General features: G+C 43.2%; 1 protein-coding gene across 1 annotated transcript in view; it reads right to left on the bottom strand.

Moving 5' to 3' along the window:
* Positions 1–24911, bottom strand: part of zhx2a (zinc fingers and homeoboxes 2a) — a 69057-nt gene that overhangs the window by 42896 nt on the left and 1250 nt on the right. The gene's annotated exons all lie outside the window — the stretch shown is intronic.

Here is a 24911-nt window from a genome sequence, read left to right as displayed (position 1 = left end):
ACAGGGAACGTTAGTGCTAGCTATCTTATATCTGATGATTTATAAGTTTGTAGCAATGCAATCACGGGTTCCTTTATGGACGCTGTCATTTGTAAATTGTGTGTTCCCCTGCAGGAGATCAGAGTAAGACACACACACATTATACACACACACACAGCTCCTCACTCACACACGGCAATCAAAAGACCTAGAAGTCTGTCTGATCTGACTCATCCTCCTCTCCTCTCCCCTACAGCTGTTGGAGATGGTGGAGCCTAGTGAGTGGATCCATGTCACCCTCCTGGACCAGGTTAACAGCCCCATCAGAACCGCAGTGCTGGGGCAGAGGCTGCTACTTTGAGTTACTTTTAAAACATTGGACATTATCTTTACATTAAAACTTGCACTTTAATTTGTATTATTGAATTTTTTTATTGTTTTCATTATGATTGATTATTGTATTTATGTTATTCAAATGCATTTGATTAAGCAAGTAGCTTAAGATCCAAATTCAAATGTTTCATGAGTCATTATTTAAATTTGCTATGGGATCATGTTATGTTAAGGCAGGGCTGTACACTGCGATGATATCGTCGCGAATTGCCCCTTTAATTGGCCGTTGCGATTGGTAAATATTATCTGGGGGCGGGCTTGCGAGCAGTGCTTTCAAGCCTTACATTCGCATTTCACTCCTAAATTATCCAAGGCGTGTGATGACGCCACTCACGCGAGCTGAGCAGTGAGCACTCATCAGGTATGATCAGCGGGAACAATCGACTGAGCACTCACTCTGATAGACTGGCTGACTGTCTGATTTAGCTATGAAGAAAAGTAAAGTTAGTATTGCTTCATATTTTCGACACGTTCGACCTCCTATAGTGAGCCGAACTGAACTGAACTCAGACACACGGAGAGAGCTGCGGCGTCTGCTGCTCCTCCCGCACCCGTGGCTGTTGTAAACACTAGTCTCTAGTGGAACACTGGGACCTCGGTGAGCCTGCCAGCCGGCTAGCTACTGATATCAACAAATCCTCCAGCAAGTCTAGTAGTGCATGATAGCTCGCGTTAGCTTACTGTTCAAAACGAAACGTCCCATTAAACTAAATAGTTCAGATAGCTCCTGATATCAATGTCTTATAAGTTATAACACTGAGTCGATGCGTATTCGAGCTGAGGGCACGCTGAATATAGTCAATAGGGCCCAGCTGCAGCGCCGGAGAATTCTGGCCGTAGCTGGAGGCTACAGTATAGGGTCCAGCTGCAGCTCCGGAGAATCCTGGCCGTAGCTGGAGGCTACTCGAGTACACACAGACAGTGGAGCTGGTTGCATATAGCGAGCATTTTGACTTGTTGCGTGGTGGCGATGTCTCGCAGATAATACAACTACAAGTATGATTATATAATATATATATTTTATTAAAAAAAAAAATTATAAAATAAATTTTTTTCTTTTTTTTTAAATCAAAAACAATCGAACATTTGCCCCTAAAAAATATTTTTTGCCCCTAAATTTCTCATTTAGGGGCAAGTGTGCCCCTAGTGAAAAAGCTTAGCGTACAGCCCTGTAAGGCAGAGGGACTGGACAACAGGGTGACTGTTACAAAGGGTCAGATTAAACCGAATATATATATTTATTGCTTGAGATCCCTTGTATAATATTTGTATATCGTTTGATATCCCTTGTATATTCTTTGTATATATACACGGAATATCCCTTTACCTAGGTACAAACCAGACCATAATATTCGTTCTCCTATTGGACAGCGACCCCTAGGCGCCAACGGCCATACCCCCAATGGCAAGTTCAAAGGCAACGCCAAGGCATGTCTCAACATGTCCAGGTTTGCGCAGTAATACGAGACAGAACTGAGGTTGGCACTAGATTATTCACCTTACGTATAAATACGTCGCAGGTGGATACAGCAGTAGAGTATCCTAAACGTTGAAGCCTTCACCACGATACAACGTGCCGTGAAGTGGGCCTCTTTGCCCCTGAATAGAGCCTTGAGAACCGCGTGCGAATATATAGCTAAAGTGTCAGAGTTTAACGCCGTATCGTCGAGTTCGACTTATTCTAATGTGAAGTAATAGTCTATCATTTATAGTGTATCGTGCGGCTACCGTTCTTCCGTGACCAGCATTACCACCGGTTCGTCGTACCTATAGCTAGTGCACTTATCCAGGCTGGGCGGCCTAAACTCGTGCCACCACCCGAGGAGTCCTAGACGAGAACCGTTGGATATGTACACCGGAGAACCTACACCGGCGAATGCAGAGCCTTTTCTGGCTGGATTATATTGCTTTGGTACTGTGGCTGCTGGAGCAGAGAACCGTCTACTCCACTGTCGTGTGGGATCTACCCCTGTGAGGAGCACCCTCGAGCCCGCCTCTAGGACCAGAGGCTGGCTAGCTTTCATCCATGCTGTCGGGCATACTGGATTCTAGCTGTTGCTTTGTCTGCGGACCAAGGGAGTACTGCACTGGCTCCTGTATCTGGAGCCTCGTTATTCCGCGTTGACCCAGACTTTGCTCCCGAACATTCCTCTACCCTGCCGGCTTACAACCGGAGGGAACCCCCCAGTGTCTCCAGCTGACTACGAGTGTGCCTTATGTAATTACTATGCTACAGGTGGCGTCAGTTATACCCATCTTACTATTCTCATGGACTTAGGCTCTTGACCTACTTTAAGTGTTCTTCACCTTACAAGCGCAAGTATAATTCTCAATCTGTAACCTACCGTTGCTGCTCTAATAATAATAAATACCTCTAACTAGAACTTTATGTGTCATTGCCGTATTCTTGTGTGGGTGTTCACCAGATATATCCATGTACTGTATGGCCAGTAATTAAAGTACATAACTAAGTAGTGGTTTAATAATACCATACTCTCAATACAGTCAGGGAATTGTACCCCTCAGTTACAGTGACATTCACAGGTGTGCAGACTTGAGCATAAAACATGCAGGAGCCCGGAAAATGAGCCGTGCCCACAGAAAACAGAGATGGAGGGTGTGACAGAAATAATAGTTAGATTAGTCGACTAATCGAAAATATTATCGACAGATTAGTCTACTACCAAAATAATCGTTAGTTGCAGCCCTAGTTCACTGTGTCTTGTATAATTGTATGTTATACTGTAGTAAATTAAATTATGTTCACTGTCTATCAAATTATTGTATGTTATACTGTAACTGTAGTAACTTAAATTATGTTCACTGTGTCTCATATCATTGTATGTTACACTGTAGTACCTTAACCTGTGTTCACTGTGTCTTGTATATTTCTATGTTATACTGTAGTAACTTAAATTGTATTCACGGCCTCAACGACTATCGCCCTGTAGCTTTCACCTCCATAGCCATGAAGTGCTTTGAGAAGCTAGTGAAGGGCTACATCTGCTACACCGGTTCCTGACAGGCAGCGAGCGAGCGAACTGGAGACGAATCGCGGCGCTTGTCCGAGTGTGTCTGTGTGTGTGTGTTTACCTGGAAGCACACGGGGGCAAAGCAGCCTGCGATTCTCGACCAATAAAAAGTGTTTAGGGGCGGGACTCGGCCGCGTAATCGCTCAACTAGAGACACAGCGAGCGAATATTTGAGGGGGGAACGACATCGCCACTCAGTTCGCTGTCGCTCGCGGCAGGTCAGGATAGTCTGATTGAAACGAATAAATTTTTATCATTTTCGCAATCAAACTCGCTCGCGTCGCTGCCTGTCAGGAATGGGTGTTACTGTATCTTTCAGTGGGCTTGACTTGCACTGCGTTTTGCTCCTGCTCTTTCCCTGACTGCCCAAATATGATCCATTTTGTCACTGATAATGTGGATGAGTGACGGTGATGTGTTGCTAGAATCAAGAATCAAGAGGTTTATTTGTCACATACATACCAGGGCATACAGTGAAATGCGGGTGGTCATGCCCGCATCGATTGTGCAATAATACAATAATAAAATGTGATTCTCCTAGATCTATCTGCAGCCTTCGACACAGTCAACCATCAGATCCTCCTCGCGGCCCTCGCAGGAATGGGAGTGGCTGGATCTGCGCTGACATGGCTGTCATCATACCTCAATGACCGCTCCTACCAAGTGTCATGGAGAGGGACCCTGTCGGCCACCCGCCCTCATGCACTTGTCCTAATAAACTAACCTACACTGTAACACGCAACACTTTGATGAACATTGTTGATGATAGAGTTGTACCCTTCCTGATGACTTGTCGTACAGAACTTGTAAGTCGCTTTGGATAAAAGCGTCAGCTAAATGACTAAATGTAAAATAGACATAGAAAAAAAACAGGTAAGACATAAGATGTGCATGATAAAAATAGACATGCTAAATTCCTGAGAAGGCACTGGTTCCTATGTACACTACTATATACAATTTTAACTCAGTCATTATGTTTTACTTACTATATCTAAACTATACTATACAAGAACCACATCTGTTCTTTCCTTAAAGTGACTTTTATATTCTTCATTCCTTTAAAGTGACTTTTCCATTTAGTTTAAAGTGATTGTTTAAAGCGGTTGCAGCCAGGGGCGCGGGAAGTCAGTCAGAGTTGGGGGTGCCGAGATAACACTTCCGCGTTCGGTTTGCGCGATCTGATTGGCCGGGAGCAGATAGGGGCGGGACCAATCACAGTGCTCCGATGTTGCTGTCCAGCTGCCGGTAATACAAGTGGGCTCGCTCTGAGGGAAGGAGGCCGTTCACGCTAGTGGAGGAGGAAGACAGCAATGGCTCGGGGGGCGAGGAGGACGCGGACTGGGTCCCGGAGGTTCCGGACGAGGTGGAGGAAGACAGCGATGCCAGCGGGGAGGCTGACACCGCCGCTCCGACGCCTGCATTTCTCTGTAGACCGCAGCAGCGATAGAAATATAGGGCGAAATGGCGTATGTAGCTGTGCATTCACTGTACATGTATTGCAGGACAATGTGTGTACTGCCCAGGGTTTCCGTTAGAAAAAATTGTTGCCGGTCTCCGTGACCTGCAAGATTTCAATCTACCGGACAAATGAGATTAATTCCGGTCATAGTTTATTGAGCTTTAAAACAATTGATAGGCAGGCTATATAAAGAATGTCATCCTCAAGGCATGTAGATTTATAATATTATTACTTAAAACTAGGCTACTTTTGCGTATACAGTCATTAATATATTCCAAATAAAATAAGTCCCTCGATACTCCGTGCTGCTGCTGACTTGAAATAAAATAGACCGCGTATGTGGGCAGTCGGTCCGACACTAAACAGCAGTCTGTTATAATCACATTTTTATGAGCTAACGAATTCCGTTATATTGGACATTTGTATTAATTATATCAAGCGAAGAACTGAGAAATTTGGCAGAGAGAGACGGCAACATTATCGTGGGTTTGCGTGATGTATATCTCCACCTCCCAACGACTTGGTGCTGGTCATAATGTCCGGTGAAAACAACTCCCTCCAAGCACAACTTGACCACCCGAACCGTACCAAAACAGGCCAAAATTAAATAGCCCATGCGACGAACGATTCATTACATTCGTTTCATCGTTGCTCCACCAAGCAGCCGGTCCAACAATGAAAGCTGTTGTCAGCGCGAGCCGGCCGCAGTTAGTTTGCAAGAAGCATCCAGCTGCAGACCCGCAGAGCAGCTTTCCAGGTCTGGGGACCGCACTGTGCCAGCAAAGCTGGTGGGTTCTGTGGGTCTGCAGCTGCATGCCTTCCGCAAATCCAGCAGCAAGCTCTCGCTGACACAGCGTCGTCATTACCAGACCGGCTGCTTGGCGAAGCAACGACAACAAACGCAATGATTGTTTCGTTCATCGCATAGGCCACCCAACTCCAGCCCATCCAAATACAATTCAAATAATCAAACTGTGCCCAGAGGGAACTATTTTCACCGGACACTATGACCGGAGAGATTAAATATGTCGGACTTCAACAGATTTTGCCGGTCAAATACCGGTAATTACCGGCTAACGGAAACGCTGGTACTGCCTAATATCTGTGTTGGTACAATTATATATAAAACGATATATATTTGAGCGACTAGCCCCTCCACACTAGCGTGAATGGCCTCCTTCCCTCAGATCGCGCAAACCGAACGCAGAAGTGCAACTCCGTTAGGGAAAATATACACGCTTCCAGGCCATCTGCTACACGCATAACTTTAACACTGCTTTAATAACACTGCATTATCGAGACAGCGCCCCAATGAGGATCTGGCCGGTAATGAATTCCAAGAGTAGGGTAAATCTGCAGTGCGGACGGTGACATTGAGTAGGATACGGTATTACAATGGAATAAAAGCCAAAACAACCTTGCAGTTACACTCCCTGCCAGGTGGGGGTGCTGCAGCACCCCCCCTTCCCGCGTCACTGGTTGCAGCATGTGTGTGTGTGCTCATGTGTACTTGTGAGTGGAGAGTTCAGTGTTCTGATGGCCTGGGGGAAGAAGCTGAGCCGGAGTCTCTCTGTGCTCGTAACGTGTGTACGTAGGCGCTTGCCTGACCGCAGCAGCTTGAACAGGCGGTTGTTGGGGTGGTCGGGGTCTTTCATTATTCTACAGGCTCTGGATTTGCACCTGAACTTCCTTAACTGTCTCAGGTGATAGAGGCACTGTTTCGCCTTTTTCACCACCGAATCTATGTGTGTTGACCATGTTATGTCCTCTGTGATGTGGACTCCCAGGTAGGGCTGCACGATTTTGGGAAATAATCTAATTGCGATTATTCTGACAGATATTGCGATTGCGATTTGCGATGCGATTATAACATATTTAAAAAAAAATTACAAGAAGAATGTTGCTGCTTTCTGTAGTCGGGTCCCAACTGCAAAATTACTGTATTACCCTGTATTATACACTTTTACTATCATGTAGACTATTCTGCTTTGTGTTTACATGTGATGTATTGTATACATGCACATTTATTATGTTCTTGTGTGATGTATCGCACATTTTATTGCTGTGTGATGTATTGCAAATGTTATTGCTGTCATCTTGGCCAGGTCTACCTTGCAAAGGAGATATTGTATCTCAATGGGACTTCCTGGTTAAATTAAAAAAAAAATGTTTTTTTTTTTAATTGCAGGCTTGGCGATTTGATAATTGCATCATTCCAAATCGCGATTTCGATTAAAAAACGATTAATCGTGCAGCCCTACTCCCAGGTACTTGAAACTGCTCACCCTGTCCACGATAGCCCCATTTATCCGCAGTGGCGTGTGTGTCACCTGCTGTATTCTCCTAAAATCCACAATAAGCTCTTTTACCAATGTTCAGGAGTAGGCTGTTATCCCAGAACCAGCGTGCCAGTTCATCAACCTCCTCCCGATAGGCCTTCTCGTCATTGTTAGAGATCAGCCCCACCACCATGTGTCGTCCGCAAACTTCACTATGGAGTTTGAGCTGAACCTGGTCACACAGTCATGTGTGTACAGTGAATACAGCAGGGGGCTCAGAACGCAGTAGATTGAAATAAAGGTGTTCTATTTCTATTTCAACCTGATTCACTTGGATCTTTGTTTCCATATGAAGTATCATAAAAATGTATCATATGAAATGTATCATTTATTAAATGTATCATAAATATATTAACATTATAGACCAGAACATTACCTCAAGTGACTTTACTTTGCAGTAACATTGAATGTGTCAACATGCTTCTTTCTCACCACTGATAATGGGCTTTGGACTGAAGACTTCATTATGTCAATGTTTCATTTTCTTTCATTTAGGACACCTCATACATTTACTGATGTAACTCCCTGACCATGCATGCTATATTTAGACATGTGGTATTGCTGGATTCAGCACAACCACACCTTTCCGAAAAAGGCCTCATATGTGTTTCTATGACAATCCATGGCAGAGCTACTACAAAGTAAATGAGAACATTCTGCATAGATATTCATTTTTTACATTTCCGCTTATTTTAAGTATGTGTACATAGGTATATATTTCCTACATGCATAAAGATATTCACATCCAGGTTCTTCTATTAGGTTAAGCAACTGTCTGACTGCTAGCATGTCAAATTTGAAAGCTCTTGGAGCTTGTATTATTAATCTACATGAGTTTATATGTCTCAACTCCCATACGGCCAGGTTATATTTTGGTTCTTTTTTCCTTTGGGGGTGTATAACAATATCTATCAATTTAACAAGTTTTGCAGTAAAATATTTGTATACAAGAATCCATTTCATATATATGAGAGACCTTAGAGATGAGGAAAAACATTCTTGTGTTTTGTTCTACCTCCGGTAGGGGTATCTCAACATTTTGGGGGCATTGTCACTAGGCTATTAGCTGTCCTAGCAACTGGAACAACCATGTCGTTACTTAGCAACTGAAAGTGTCATTACCTAGCAACTGGAACCACCATGTTGTTACTTAGCAATTAAAAACAACAATGTCATTACCTAGCAACTGGAACAATTGTCATTACCTAACAAATGAAAACAACAATGTGATTACATAGCAACTGAAACAATGTTATTGTTACCTAGCAACTAAACAACAGATCTTGTCTGGTGTGACGCCCCAGTGGGTCCCGTTCAGCGCCCGTTTCAGGGGTTAGACAACTAAAGACGGACAATCATGCAGAAACACTGCGTCTCCAAATGGTCAATTTTCTACATGTAGGTGACGATTCCAGCTGTCAATCACATGAAAAAACATTCATGTAGGAGATGATGCCAGCTGTCAAATCACATAAACAACATATATCAGGAGATGATGTCAGCTGTAAAATCACAAACAACATGCATCAGGAGATGATGTCAGCTGTCAAATCACATAATCAACATACATCAGGAGATGATGTCAGCTGTCAAATCACATAAACAACATATACCAGGAGATGATGTCAGCTGTCAAATCACAAACAACATACACCAGGAGATGATGTCAGCTGTCAAATCACATAATCAACATACATCAGGAGATGATGTCAGCTGTCAAATCACATAAACAACATACACCAGGAGATGATGTCAGCTGTCAAATCACATAATCAACATACATCAGGAGATGATGCCAGCTGTCAAATCACATAAAAAAATGCAAGTGACACTGATTTAGTTAGTAGCAGTGAAAATCAATCCACACCATGTTACAACGTTTAAGAAGGATATTAGATTATAATGCATTAAGGATAAGGATATTACATTGTAATATATTGCAACATAATGAGTCTTTTACATAAGAAATAGTTTGGATCGGTTAAAGGCAGAGGACAAATTCCTGGAATGTGTATATAAAAAAGATTATACAAGCCTACTCGTCATTAAAGACATTCTACTGCTATTTCAAAATGCAAAAGGTAACACGTCTAAGTCCACTTTGTGCTTTCTGTGTTTTATATTGAGGCGTTTACTGTTTTCTAGGTCCAAGTCTCCCCACAAGAGCAGAAACCCCAGAAATTTTATAACTGGAATGCCCCGTTTTGTGCATGTGTGTGTGTAATTGTGTGTGTGTATGCGTGTGTGTATGTATGTGTGCCTCCCTCTCTCGTCCTAAATAGCCGGCCCTGTGTTACGGATTTCCCAGTTTCCCACCTATCAAAGTCCAGGCTGCCTCCCCTGCAGTGGGTGTGTTTTATGAGAGGTCTTTGGGGACTCCTGACTGGTCCAGGGCTGACGGAGAAAGGGGGAGAGTGTTCTCTGTTCTGTGATTGGTTGATTCAGTGCTGGTGTGTGTGTGCAGAGGGCCTAGTTGTAAGCTCATGTCTCCCTCCCTTTTTCCAAACCCGAGATCTAGAGGGCACAGCAGGAGGAGAGCAGCTACACACACACACACACGCTCATGCACACACACACACACACAGGACACCAGACACGTTGGAACTATTTTCTGGGAGGGGGTGCTGTTTTTGCAGGAGGCCAGACCAGGGAACAAACTTAACTTTTTGACTTACCAGCCATTTGGCTGGTAGATTTTTAAAAGTACAAGCCGGGCAGATTTTTTACTAGCCAAAAATTTTAAATAGCTTTTTAGTATATCGCCATGTGTTATTATTACATATAATACTCTCATATGCTATTTTCAATTAATATCATAAACAGCATAAGGAATATTAGCATAATTTTTAGTGGACTGAAGGAATGAGTCACGAATTGCTCCGCTAATCGCTCATGTTGACCCCGCCCCCAAGTCGCTCACCGCTCACCTTGAATCGAGCGCTCCCCGCGGCACATCGCTTGGCAGATTATTTTTTTTTGGGCATGGTGTAAATTAGCTCAAACTACAACAGTCTACACCCCCTGGGCCCCTTAACAATTGTTTGTATTGAGCCGCATTGTAATTGTACCCATTCTGCAATGTTAAATAACGTTGTTTATCCATTCACTAGCTCTATTAAGAGATGATAGCTAGCCTAGCCACAATGCTATGGTCGCTGCCATTAACATGTAAGCTAACGACAACAACAATGGCGTCAAAACTTTTTCTAACAGAATGTGAGTGACAAAGCCTGAACAGGATATCACAGGTTCACCCTTCTCATTGGTTGAAAATGGCCTTCATGTTTGTACATCGCCATCTGTTGCTTTGGCATTGTACTACATGTAGTATATTACATCAGTGTTAAACCACTGTGAGCGGCCTGGAGGGAGTGGATTGGAGGAGAAGCGGTGTATTTTGTTAGCCGCCAGGTGGCGGGCAGACCTTAAATTCTAATCGCCAAAGAATAAATCTACAAGCCAGTGGCGCTGGGCGTGTAACTATTTTGTACCCTGGGCCAGACTATATCAGTCATATCACTCTGGCCAGTGCTGTCCGACACGGCAGTGCTGAACGCAGTAGACCAGAGGCTTTACTTTAATCTCAGACACACACACAATGCTGTCGCCTTAAGCAATGTATTCTAGCCACTGCACTGCCACTCTTTGTTAGACCGTCGCCTTGAACCGCTAGCTACATGTTACCAGCTTGGTGAAGCTACACAAGTGGCCTAATGTAAACCAGGTGAAGTTCTCTGCTCCTCACACCAGAGAGAACAGAAGGGAGTTCAGGTGAAGTTCTCTGCTCCTCACACCAGAGAGAACAGAAGGTAGTTCAGGTGAAGTTCTCTGCTCCTCACACCAGAGAGAACAGAAGGTAGTTCAGGTGAAGTTCTCTGCTCCTCACACCAGAGAGAACAGAAGGTAGTTCAGGTGAAGTGCTCTGCTCCTCACACCAGAGAGAACAGAAGGGAGTTCAGGTGACGTTCTCTGCTCCTCACACCAGAGATAACAGAAGGTAGTTCAGGTGAAGTTCTCTGCTCCTCACACCAGAGAGAACAGAAGGGAGTTCAGGTGAAGTTCTCTGCTCCTCACACCAGAGAGAACAGAAGGGAGTTCAGGTGAAGTTCTCTGCTCCTCGCACCAGAGAGAACAGAAGGGAGTTCATGTGAAGTTCTCTGCTCCTCACACCAGAGAGAACAGAAGGGAGTTCAGGTGAAGTTCTCTGCTCCTCACACCAGAGAGAACAGAAGGTAGTTCAGGTGAAGTTCTCGGCTGCCGTCATGTGCAGCTGCTCCTCGTGTCTGAGGTTAGCTTGCAGCTAACCTCTGAGGTTAGCTTGCAGCTATAAACAATGAAACAATGTTAACGTCACTCGCCACCAACGTATTGGAAATCCAGTCAGTTACCTCGACTCCTTGCAGTCTTTGATTGAGTCAGAGTCCGGGAGAATGTCAGTCTGTGAGTTAGCTAGTAGTCTGTGAGTTAGCTAGTAGCCTGTGGGTTAGCTAGTAGTCTGTGGGTTAGCTAGTAGTCTGTGAGTTAGCTAGTAGTCTGTGAGTTAGCTAGTAGCCTGTGGGTTAGCTAGTAGTCTGTGAGTTAGCTAGTAGTCTGTGAGTTAGCTAGTAGTCCGAGTTAGCTAGTAGTCCGAGTTAGCTAGTAGTCCGAGTTAGCTAGTACAGGGGTGAGGGGTTCCCAAAGTGTTCAGGCCGCGCCCCCCAAAATAACAGTGTCAGAGAGCTGCAACCTTTTTTTATTATTATACCGGTAATTGTAAATGTATGGTTAAAACATGCAAACGTTCAAACGCACACGCACTAATAAGCATTGGAGGCTTTTAACCAGGGCCGGACTGGGGAAATCATTCAGGCCAGGAAAAATTGTGCAAAATATAGCCCCAGTCAGGCCACTTTTTAAGCAGGGGGTCTGGGGTAGAGCCATATGAAATCTGTTTTATTATTTTCCAAATTCCATTTAATTTTTTCCCAAATTCCATTTTTTCCGTTTTAATATTTCAGAATTCTGTATTTAGCTTTTTATGCTCATTTTACCATCAGAAATAGTGTCTAATAAGTGGGAATGAATAAATGTCCACAATTGAATAAGATATAACAGTCCATTTAATGTTTTTAAGTGCTGCAACTCAGAAATACAGTTCAATTTTACACAATATTTTTCAATTAATATTGTGACAAAATAAAAATACATATTTCAAGTGTAAACAATAGATACAGCTAGCTACTACTGACATTATCACAATGACAATGTCAGTAACCTAGCTATATCTATTATATTGTGATGAAATATAGTAATGCATAATTTAGGCACCTTTAGTTTAGTTTATTTCGTTTATAAAGGACAGTGTATAATGACAATCGTTTGCATTAAACAAATGGATGGGTGCACTAGATTTAGCAAGAAGCTATCATTTCCATCTATAGTCCTATGTACTGTAACGTTTCATAGCTATTTAAGTTTATTTAGATTATAAAGGGCAGTGTATAATGACAATCGTTTGCATTAAACAAATGGATGGGTGCACCAGATTTAGCTAGAACTTCTAGAAGCTATCATTTCCATCTATAGTCCTATAACGTTACATAGCTATTTAAGTGTATTTAGTTTATAAAGGGCAGTGTATAATGACAATCGTTTGCATTAAACAAATGGATGGGTGCACTAGATTTAGCTAGAAGCTATCATGACCTAACGTTATAGCTATTTAATCACAATAGTGTCGCAAGTGTTTTTGCGGGTCCAGTCCACGGAACGTTGACAGAATTAGCAAAACACCTTATCACCGGAGGCATAAAAGTCATTAGGATACTGTTCTGCTCTGAATTGAGGGCTTATTGTGGAATTGTTTAGCTTCTTGACGATGTTAACACTGAAGCAGCCAGACGCTTGAGCACCGCGGCTGTGTTGTGTGTAACACGCTGTAGCGTCCCCGCCTCCCCGGTCGCGTGTGCACCGAACGTTCCACCCAAAAACGAAATTTCAGTCCAGATTAGGCCAAATTCTGCAATATTCCACGTTTTGCAGTTGATTCCATTTTTATTGGTTAATTCCGCAATTCCGTCCGCGATTCCGTGAACGCGGATTTCATATGGCTCTAGTCTGGGGGTCCCCCACCAGGATTCTTTTTGTTACAAAGACTTCATTTCCTGCATTCTGGTGTAGGAATTTTTTTTATTTGTACCCTTTAAATGCCAGTGTTTGTGATGTCATCACAAATTATTGTTAAAAAACAGCCTAGCATTATGTATGATTAGCAACAACACTGATTTTGATGGATTTTCAGTTTTTTTGTAATGTCAGATTGAAAAAAATACTCACTCTTACCATAAGGGACTAAATTGTCCTCTTCAAAAACGCCATAAAAATATTACTATATGTTGAAATACCACTTATTCTTTCATAAATCTTTTAGTCAACTTCAGCCCTGATCATAACACCACATATTCATTTTATAATTCTAACGCTTTAAATGCCAGTGTGTGTGATGGCATATATTTGCAATATATCAAATGCAAAGTAGATTTTTCTGGGGGGGATTATTACAGGCTAGCATGTGTCAATGATTAGCAACAACACTGATTTTGATGGATTTTTCGTTTTTTGTAAGGGTCCCGCCTCCACCAATCACATGCGGCTCCCTTTGTGTGTGTGTCAGCGTTTCCGTTAGCCGGTAATTACCGGTATTTGACCGGCAAAATCTATTGAAGTCCGACATATTTAATCTCTCCGGTCATAGTGTCCGGTGAAAATAGTTCCCTCTGGGCACAGTTTGATTATTTGAATTGTATTTGGATGGGCTGGAGTTGGGTGGCCTATGCGATGAACGAAACAATCATTGCGTTTGTTGTCGTTGCTTCGCTCAGCGAGAGCTTGCTGCTGGATTTGCGGAAGGCATGCAGCTGCAGACCCACAGAACCCACCAGCTTTGCTGGCACAGTGCGGTCCCCAGACCTGGAAAGCTGCTCTGCGGGTCTGCAGCTGGATGCTTCTTGCAAACTAACTGCGGCCGGCTCGCGCTGATAACAGCTTTCATTGTTGGACCGGCTGCTTGGTGGAGCAACGATGAAACGAATGTAATGAATCGTTCGTCGCATGGGCTATTTAATTTTGGCCTGTTTTGGTACGGTTCGGGTGGTCAAGTTGTGCTTGGAGGGAGTTGTTTTCACCGGACATTATGACCAGCACCAAGTCGTTGGGAGGTGGAGATATACATCACGCAAACCCGGCCACGATAATGTTGCCATCTCTCTCTGCAAAATTTCTCAGTTCTTCGCTTGATATAATTAATACAAATGTCCAATATAACGGAATTCGTTAGCTCATAAAAATGTGATTATAACAGACTGCTGTTTAGTGTCGGACCGACTGCCCACATACGCGGTCTATTTTATTTCAAGTCAGCAGCAGCACGGAGTATCGAGGGACTTATTTTATTTGGAATATATTAATGACTGTATACGCAAAAGTAGCCTAGTTTTAAATAATAATATTATAAATCTACATGCCTTGAGGATGACATTCTTTATATAGCCTGCCTATCAATTGTTTTAAAGCTCAATAAACTATGACCGGAATTAATCTCATTTGTCCGGTAGATTGAAATCTTGCAGGTCACGGAGACCGGCAACAATTTTTTCTAACGGAAACCCTGGTGTGTGTGTGTGAGCAAGAGAGAGAGAGAGGGAGAGAGAGAGAGAGAGAGAGTCCTTCAACTTGTGTGAGGCTGCGGTTACATTAAAGCAGGGGTCTCAAACTCGCGGTCCACGGACCAATTGCGGCCCGCTGGATGATATTTTGCGGCCCCCTACTTGACAAAGTTTAGTGTTAGTGCGGCCCACACGCAAATTTTTGCAGAGTCGTTGCGCGAGTTGGAAGTTTTATTTATTTCATCACTTGTAGGCTACCATAGCGCAGGCTCATGACAGCAACGTTACATTAGTGACTTGGTTGAAACATGATTCCGGAGTGATACCAAGTAAAGTGGAAGGCAAATGCATCCTCGCTATTTCCTCTGCAAGCAGTGCTCTGCATGTCCGGCTGCACTGCCACTGTCTGTGTACTCTGCTCTGGTCCAATCACATTCAGCCTCCAGTCAGCGTTTCCCCCCCCACCCACAGTCTGCAAATCAGGTGCAGAGTAGGGCGGGTCTTCACGGAATGCGTGTCGTCTCTTTCAGTCTGAGTCAGAGCAGAGAGTTGACAGCGCATCTACAGTAGCCTCGTTCCCAGTTTTATCTCTGTGAGATAAATGTAGCTAGAAGCCTAGTTTCGCCAGCAGGCAGCCAGCAGAAAAATATGGCATGTTCAAAGATGGCCAGTAAAAGAAAAGTCGACTGCAATTCAAAGGTGAATGGACTGAAAAATATGCGTTCATCCTGAGTCCCAGCATCAAACCAATGTGACTAATATGGCAAGAAACGGTAGCTCTTGTGAAGAGTGGCAAAAATAAATGGAATGAAATCATCATATCAAGCTGCAAGCAGAATTATTGTTAAAATCTATGTCACAACGAGAAAAAGCAACCAAGTCCTCACTCAGTGGCATGGGTGTTGGCTAAACACAAGTAGAGTTGTTCCGATACCGATACCACATCCAAACGTTTTTGTTAAATCAAATCAAATCAAATCAAATTTATTTATAGGGCCCGACAACACACGTTAATGTCCCCATGGGCCGTACAGGTCTTCTTTAAACAAGTCAAGAAGACAACATAACAATAAGTCAAGAACAGAACAAGAACACCATAGGGTCCAAAATTTTTTTAGATGAATGCAAATAAATGAAAGAATGCAAGCACTCCCAGACATACCCCACGCGAAGGTAAGGAAAAACTCACTAAAACCTAACAATAGGGAAAAAAAGCTCCACAGGCAATGTGGAGGAGAGAAACCTTAGAAGGGCCGTTCAAGGGGGGATCTCCCTTCTTAGATGTCGGTGATAGTAGTGTTGCAGACGGACAGTTGGTAAGCATGCACTCATGTGTGTGGTGAGACACAGATGAGTGCATGCAATAGCAACTGTACATTTTGAAAAATTAAAGATAGAGCTAATAGCGATAGCAACTGAACATTTTGAGAGATTAAAGATAGAGTTGATAGCGGATCTATTTGAGGCACAGGGGCGGCGCAAGAGGGTCACGTCCTCCCCGTCTTAGTCACGGGACATTCAACACTCCGGTCGTTGCTCAGGGACAGCCGGAGACAGGGGGAAGGGGGGTGGCGCAGAGAGGGTCGCGAACTCCCGACATCATCGCGGGACATCCGGCACACCACTACGAGACCTCCGAAGACAGGGGGGCACGCAGAGGGGGTCGCAATCTCCCGGCCTTCGTCACGGGACGTCCAACACTCCAACTTGTTACTGTAACCAAAGCCTGAGTTGCAGTGATTTCCTGGTTGTTCCCCACATAGGTTATCTAACTATTGCGCCGCTGCAACCAGAAACACTGGCCTGGCCTGCTTCTAAGTTCAGTGGCCTGACTGCATTAAAAAAAAAAAAATTTGGAAATCTTTTTTTTGTTTGGAAATCATCTGGCGACCCCCCCCCCCCCCCCCCCCACGGGGGACCCATCTGGCGACCCCCACTTTGGGAACCACTGAGCTTGTAGTCAGAGTTAGCTAGTAGTCTGTGGGTTAGCTAGTAGCCTGTGAGTTAGCTAGTAGCCTGTGAGTTAGCTAGTAGCCTGTGGGTTAGTTAGTAGTCTGTGGGTTAGCTAGTAGCCTGTGAGTTAGCTAGTAGTCTGTGGGTTATTCCAGTATTGTGACAACACTAGTGCATAGTAGTGGTGGGGGAAAATATCGATACGTAGTAGACGTATCACGATACTTTGTGTGGTGATACTGTATCGATACAAGGACGCCAAGTATCGATATTTTATTATTTATTTTTCATTTGAAAAAAAGTTGGATATATTTGTTTGTATAAAGAAGTTGCATTGTTCATTTCAATACCTGTAATAGTACAGTAGTCCACACACACGTGTGCATTCAGTTAAGTTGGAATATGACTAATACAAACAGTTCAGTTTGTCAGGTACATTACAGTGTTGACATCCGTCTGCTGGAGAAAATCCCATTTGCTGCAATAAAAATGATTGAAGTGAGATGAACAGACTGAAAACTTTATTTTATTAGATAAAAACATGTTGACAAAGTTTTACTTTGCAGTAAAAAAAGGTAATAAATCGCAATATATCGCAATATTAATATCGCAATACTCAGCATATCGCAATATATTTTGAATCGCAATACTATCGTATCGTGATAACATCGTATCATGAGGCCTCTGGTGATTCCCACCCCTAGTGCATAGTAGTAGAGACATGTTAGTATAGTAGGAAGAGTGCATGATAGTAGAAGGCAGTAAGAAGTTTGTGTTTTTCTCCTTTTATTCCCAATTCAGATATTGATTGAAGAAGTGTGTCTTTGGTGGGGTTTTCGTCTCCTAACTTGTGTCCTAATGAAGGATAGATTGGTGGGGTTTCGTCTCCTAACTTGTGTCCTAATGAAGGATAGATTGGTGGGGTTTTGTCTCCTAACTTGTGTCCTAATGAAGGATAATGCTCAATGAAGAAACACAACCCCATTCACAAAAGAAAGTCTACCTTGCCTATAAATAATTATACTATGGAACCTTTCATTTGAGGACCATCTACATGCCCCCCCCCCCCCCCCCCCTCCTCCTCAGTGACAGACAGTGTTACTGATATCCTGCGAACTGTGGTTTTCTACCCGCCGCTGGACTTCAACCGACTTACTTCACTGCCTTCTGGAGAAGTACTGATCAATGCGGCAAACCTGCACACTCTCTACCAAGCACTCCTTCCTTCCCTGATGTATTCCGAGGCCTTGTACTGTTGTTACTCTCTGCCAGCCACAAAGACAGATCTGGAGCGTCTCTCCCTCCCCCACGACACCCCTGCCCTCCATTTATGCGTTCATCCTACACACAGTGCCGTTCGCTATAGTTCTAGTTCCGGAGGACATATCCGAGATACTGTCCTCCCATCGATCCGCTCGTCCAACGCAGCGTGCCGTCCGTTGCGCGGTCTGTAGCCGTGTAATCTGCTTGCGAGTCATCTCCTTCCTCCCCTGCTCGGTCTCTAGGGGGATTTCTTTTTTTCCAGTATTCCTTGTGGCATTGAAACTGTGTACCGCCTGCGTCACAGCTGCGATGGGGGGCTAACCCGTGCCAGGCCAAACCAAAGCGGTAGCGGGACATTTGAATTCCCCGCCCACTGCAGTAGAGCCATATGAAATCTGGGTGCACCAGATTTAGCAAGAAGCTATCATTTCCATCTATAGTTCTATGTACTGTAACGTTACATAGCTATTTAAGTTTATTTCGTTTATAAAGGACAGTGTGTACTGACAATCATTTGCATTAAACAAATGGATGGTGCACCAGATTTAGCAAGAAGCTATCATTTCCATCTATAGTCCTATGTACTGTAACGTTACATAGCTATTTAATCACAATAGTGTCAGTGATTAGCCTCGCCCTCTAGCTGTATCATCGTTAGAGAGCTGGTGTGTTTTGGCTTTTGGAGAGTGATCTTCGCACGTGTGTTTTGCGGGTCCAGTCCACGATACGTTGACAAAATTGGCAAAACACCTTATCGCCGGAGGCATAAAAGTCATTAGGATACTGCTCTGCTCTGAATTTGGGGCGTATTGCAGAATTTCTTAGCTTCTTGGCGACGTTAACACCGAAGCAGCCAGACGCGTGGACACTGTTGCGCGTTGTGTGTAACACGCTGTAGCGTCCCCGCCTCCCCGGTCATGTTTGCTTTGCACCAAATGTTCCATCTCCTCCCGAAAACGGAATTTCAGTCTAGATTAGGCCAAATTCTGCAATATTCCACGTTTTACAGTCGATTCCATTTTTATTGGTCAATTCCGCGATTCCGTCCGCGATTCCGTGAACGCGGATTTCATATGGCTCTACACTGCAGTTCTTAGAAGAAAGAGTGAAGGTGCATCGCTATGGCGTATAGATCTATTAGAATTAGCATATTCTGATGTCGATAGTTCTGAGCAGAGATCGCTTTGACAAAATTATGCCTCAATCTGGTCAATGAGTTAAAAACACACTATCTTTATCTCTCTTTCACACACTATCTAACACCATCTCTCACACTATATCTTTCCCTCTCTGACTATATATCTCTCACACCATCTCTCTCCCCCTCTCCCACACACTATCTCTCTCACATGCAGCACCCATTCTCTCACTGAACTCACTTGCCCTTTCACACATGCACTTACACTTTCTCTCTCTCTCTCTCTCTCTCTCCGTCTCGCTTGTTCGCTCTCTCGCTCTCCCCCAGTCTCACTTGTTCTCTCTCCCTCTTACTTGTTCTCTCCCTCACTGGTTCTGTTTTTTTTTTATTTATTTATTTTTAATCACAGGTGGTGACCTCATCTCTGTGGTTGTCTTAGTCACCTAACAACACGTCTGCGAGGAACCAATCAGAGCACGGCCGAGAAGAAAGGCCTGGTGTGACACCATGACGAAGCCGAGCCGGCCGGGCCACGATGACGTTCCTCCGTGACTCACAGGCAGCCATGCTGCAGGCTCCATGTCTAAACCCTCTGCAGGCAGGCAGGCAGATTACAGCTGCAGGCTCCATGTCTAAACCCTCCACTGGCAGGCAGCTTACAGCTGCAGGCTCCATGTCTAAACCCTCCGCTGGCAAGCAGGCAGGCGGCTTACAGCTGCAGGCTCCGACAGACGCTCTCTCTGTCGCTCTGCTGATGTGACGTGTGCACACACAAACACACACACACATGCAGGTGAAAACACACACAGCAGCAGCAGAGGAAACAGAGTCACATACAGGGTTATGGGAGGACACACGTCATGTCCCCTCCTCTATGCCATCTGTCCTGCCGGTCACTGTATCTAGTGACTGAGGCTGAAAAACAACCACCAACCCTCTGGTCAGACATTTGCTAAAAGGGGGAGAGGGGCGGGACAGATAATGTTAATGGATTTGATTGGCAGAGTTGATGATGCTGCGATTTAAATCCTAGTTTTAAAAGGTCTCGTACTACAAGTCTTGGTAGGGATTTGTCAGGGATGTTATTTAGGCGATGGAGAAAAGGTACGTAGGTTTCGGCCAGGGTCGCCATTACCTGTTCAGAAGTATTGCCCTTTGTGATGTCATACCAGGGACACGCCTAATCAATTTTCTTTAATTAATCAATTTACTTTGTTGGAGCCAGGAACACTGCCTGCCTAATGTATCGCCCAATTTGTTATGTGATTTTTAGCTCATGTTGGGTAGACAGGGAGAGGAAAAGGGAGAGATGTGAATCTTCCAATAGGGAGGTGCTAGTAGTCTAACGTCACTTTAGTTTCCTGCACGGTCCACCCGTATAGGGATTTATCATTGGGAAAATGCATTATCGGCTATTGTAATAATGAACATTGCCAAGCTTTCCATTTTTGCAGAAAATGTGTTCCCTTCCATCACTAACATTAGTGTTTAAGCATTTTTGGTTGAAATAAAATGATACGCAATTATTTTACGATTAATTGCGAATTGTTTCATGTTGAGCTATAGATTGTGGATGAACACACAGAAACGAGATGATTTAGAAATGTGTCCATTGGAAATACATTGCAATTTCAAGCGAGGTGGACCGGCCGGAAACAACAATGATGGTTGTGATACGACATTTAGCAGTAGTAACTTAGTAAGGTATAGTATAGTCAGAGCAGTAGTATGGTATAGTATAGTCAGAGCAGTAGTAAGGTATAGCATAGTCAGAGCAGTAGCATGTCAATGCACAATTGTCATTTCATAATAGACACGGAGCAGTGCGGACCAGCTCTGTAACAACTCATCTCGAGTCACGCTGCTTCTATGTGCAACGAAAACTCTGCAAGCAACGGTTCCAATGGTCTAACATGCTTTGCATCCTCGCCAGTCCTGGATGCCTGAATACTTTAGACAACAAATGTTTGTTTCTGCGTCTCTGATTGGCCAGGTCATTTCTGGTCATGTGACATGTACGCCCAATCGTGGGACCGCAAGCTTCTACACTGGTTAAGCTTAGGCGCTCTTTCGAAGTTGGTTAAGGTTAGAGTTTGTCTTAGAGCATGGCGATAGAACGCCTGCCCTGATTCCGACGGTTAAGCTTAGGCACTCTTTCGAAGTTGGTTAAGGTTAGAGTTTGTCTTAGAGCATGGCGATAGAACACCAGGTAGTTTGCAGGCTGTTAGACCCGTAAATAGGCGCAGAACTTGCTGTCCCACGATTGGCGCACATGTCACATGACCTGGCCAATCAGAGCGCAAAACTCAAACGCGGAAACAAACATTTGTTGTCGAAAGTATTCACGCGTCCTGTATACCCATGTTGCGCTAAAAACCTTTACTACTGTAATGTTATCTGCTAACTGGGGGGGGGGGGGGGGGCTGAGTCTCTGTGTCTCTCTGTGTGTGTGTCTCACTCTCTCTCTCTACATCTCTCTCCTGAACCCATTTAATTCAAAAGGAAGATATTGATGGACAGTAGGCTAGCTATAGTATATAGCTCAGTAGCTGTAACGGCATAATTGTATTCATTACTATATTAATGAACTATTATTCAATAGCGTTTAAATTATAATGAATTAAATAATTGTATAAAGAATTGTTCATGTTCTGTCATCTAATAATATATTCCATTACCTTTCCTATCTGTATCTGTATCAAAGTCAAAATGTTGGTATCATAACAACACTACAACATACAAAAGCAGCTTGACAACAGATATCCTTTGCGTCTAGTAAACATGGGCCAATGTGTGATTTTGGTGGTATGTGCTATTGCAAATGTTTGTCCCTTAGTATGCACATGCACACACACCAGTATAATATGCATGTAATAAATAGTTCGTTAATAAACTCTATTACTTGAAAAATGTTCACTGTGCTCTTAAATTTCTTTGTGTGCCCCTAATTATTTTTATTTAGGAGCACAATGTGCTCCTTGGGAAAAAGGTTAGCGTCATAGAGCCCTGCACCCAGCAACTCACTCAGTAAGTGACTGAAACTCATATTGGCTGGCCGACCAACTCCTGGGTCCATGAAAGACCATACGGTATGGTGAAAAATCTATGTTAAATTAATCTCCTGGTTGCCATACCAAAAATGTTGTCCTTTGAGGAAGAACAAGGGAAAATCTGACTCTTATCCCAGCAGTTTTTTTTGTACACAAACTGGTGACAACAGTTCTAATCTGTTCTACCGTGTTATTATGACACACATTATGACTACACACACTTTTCTCTTCTCTCCAGCACACATGAACACACACACATCCCCACTTACACTCTCTCACACACCCCACACACAAATACACTACAAAAAGGTCACTTTAAAAACAGAACTGTATATTTGGATATTATTGTATATATTAGTCATTGCCTTTATTTCGTAAGCTTAGCATTGTATTTTATTCGTATTACTTTTTTATCATGTCTATTCTATTATCCATCTATTCTATTTTATTATCTGTATTTTTGCACAATCGAGGCGGGCATGGCCAGGCCACCTACATTGCACTACTGTACATGTCTTGTGTATGTATGTATGTGACAAATAAAACGCTTGCATCTTGAAGAACCGTTGACCTCTTCTTCCCCTCTGCTGTCACCCTCTCTCACTCCTTCACTGGCTGTTTACATGTGGTCTATTAATAGGCTTAATTCACCCTTATTCCAAATCAACCGACCACACCGCTTAATACAGTATGTCAACCATACTGACCCCAATCTGACCCAAAACATTTCCTATATTAGGGGTGGGAATCACCAGTTTCATCACGATACGATATTGATTCTTTGGACAACGATACGATATTTGCCGATATCACAAAGTGTGCCACGATACGATTCAGGTGGCTGCGATCGATATGAGACGATATTATATGCCCATTTAACACAATCAGTAACATTTAGATCAACTCAAAAAAGGCAACGGAAATATCATTTGACATTTTTATTTTTGAGTCATTGATAATAGATCGATATATCGATCTAGATCGATGTATCGTCCCACCCCTAATTAATATAGCCTGTTTTTTCTTCCTTGCGCTTCCTTTGCTAGTAGGCCCCTAAGCCCTAAGGTTACCTATATTATTATATCTTTCTTGATCGCTTTCGTTTAATGTCCTTACTTCTATTCAGATTCTGTTTGCTCTCTTTTCCCATGTAAACCCTCGTAGTTGCTGAATGGCATGTAACTTATAATCACTAATGTCGTGTAATTCATAATCACTAATGTCATGTAATTTATAAGCACTAATGCCAGGTCATTTATAATCATTAATGTCATGTAATTTATCATCACTAATGTCATGTCATTTATAATCACTACATGTAATTTATAATCACTAATGTCATGTAATTTATAATCACTAATGTTCACAAAAAGATGTAATATCACTTAATTTATATTATGAACAATATTATGCCAGGATGGTTATTATGATGTCAGCATTCCACAAATCCTACAATCAATAATTAGTTTCAAGAGTGACTTCCTCTGGGTAGCCTCTCTCTGTAGCAGAGACAAAAACTAAATATTCTTCTTATCCATCTAGTTGTACATAACAATGATCGGATCTTATGGACGGTAATGAATAAGGAATTGTAAACACTTTGTTGGAACCAGTTTCTGATCTAATCTATTGTAACATAAATATCTGTTTTGTTGTGTATGGTGCCGACTGTGGAACCAGACATGATGAATTCATGGAAAGCGGCGCGCTGTACAGAATACGCGCCATAGTAAATTATAGGTCATGTAAACACTGGTAGTCTGCAAGGTAATGATTCATTTTGCCACCAGGCAGCAGTGCAAAACAAACATCAAAACAAGGGTTGCTTTCACCCCCCGTGACCCAAAATGAACTCAAACGACAAAAGGAAATCGTTACTATGAAGGAAGCGATGCACAGCGACCACAGATGGGAGCTGTTGACATTGAATAAAAGCTAAATAAAGTCTGTCTGTGCCAAGGTTTTAAAAAATAAATGTAAGACAGCAAGTTGATCCGAGTGGCTGGCTGCATCTCAATAGTCCTGGCAACATCATCAGACAGTCAATCTTGGTTTGAGACATCATCATTTCGAGCGTGAGATAACATTCAGTTGGAATGTCAGTACACTGGCCAATACATGTTGAGCTAAGTATAGAACGTTTGTGATTACTAGCCCACTAAGGTTGGTTGTCAAACATGTACAGTAGTAGCTATGGAAAAAACAGAGTCTATCACAGGGCGTACATGCAGGTCCCCTCAGGACAGTATGTAGGCTACAGTGCAACACAGGGCGTACATGTACAGCACAAACAGGTCCCCTGACATAAACTTGTCTGTAGGCTACAGCACAAACAGGTCCCCTGACATAAACTTGTCTGTAGGCTACAGCACAAACAGGTCCCCTGACATAAACTTTGTCTGTAGGCTACAGCACAAACAGGTCCCCTGACATAAACTTGTCTGTAGGCTAACAGCACAAACAGGTCCCCTGACATAAACTTTGTCTGTAGGCTACAGCACAGGCAGGTCCCCTGACATAAACGTTGTCTGTAGGCTACAGCTGGTGTGCAGCACAGACATAGAGGAAGGCACTCTGCCTATTACTATTAGAGGCACGATTCACAAAGCAAAAGTTCTGTCTAAATCCTGGCCACCATGTCTGACTTTCACAGTGTATTCTG

Source organism: Notolepis coatsorum, assembly GCF_963971535.1.
Source record: "Notolepis coatsorum genome assembly, chromosome: 19".
NCBI lineage: Eukaryota > Metazoa > Chordata > Actinopteri > Aulopiformes > Paralepididae > Notolepis > Notolepis coatsorum.
This window is presented reverse-complemented; position numbering and strand designations above follow the sequence as displayed.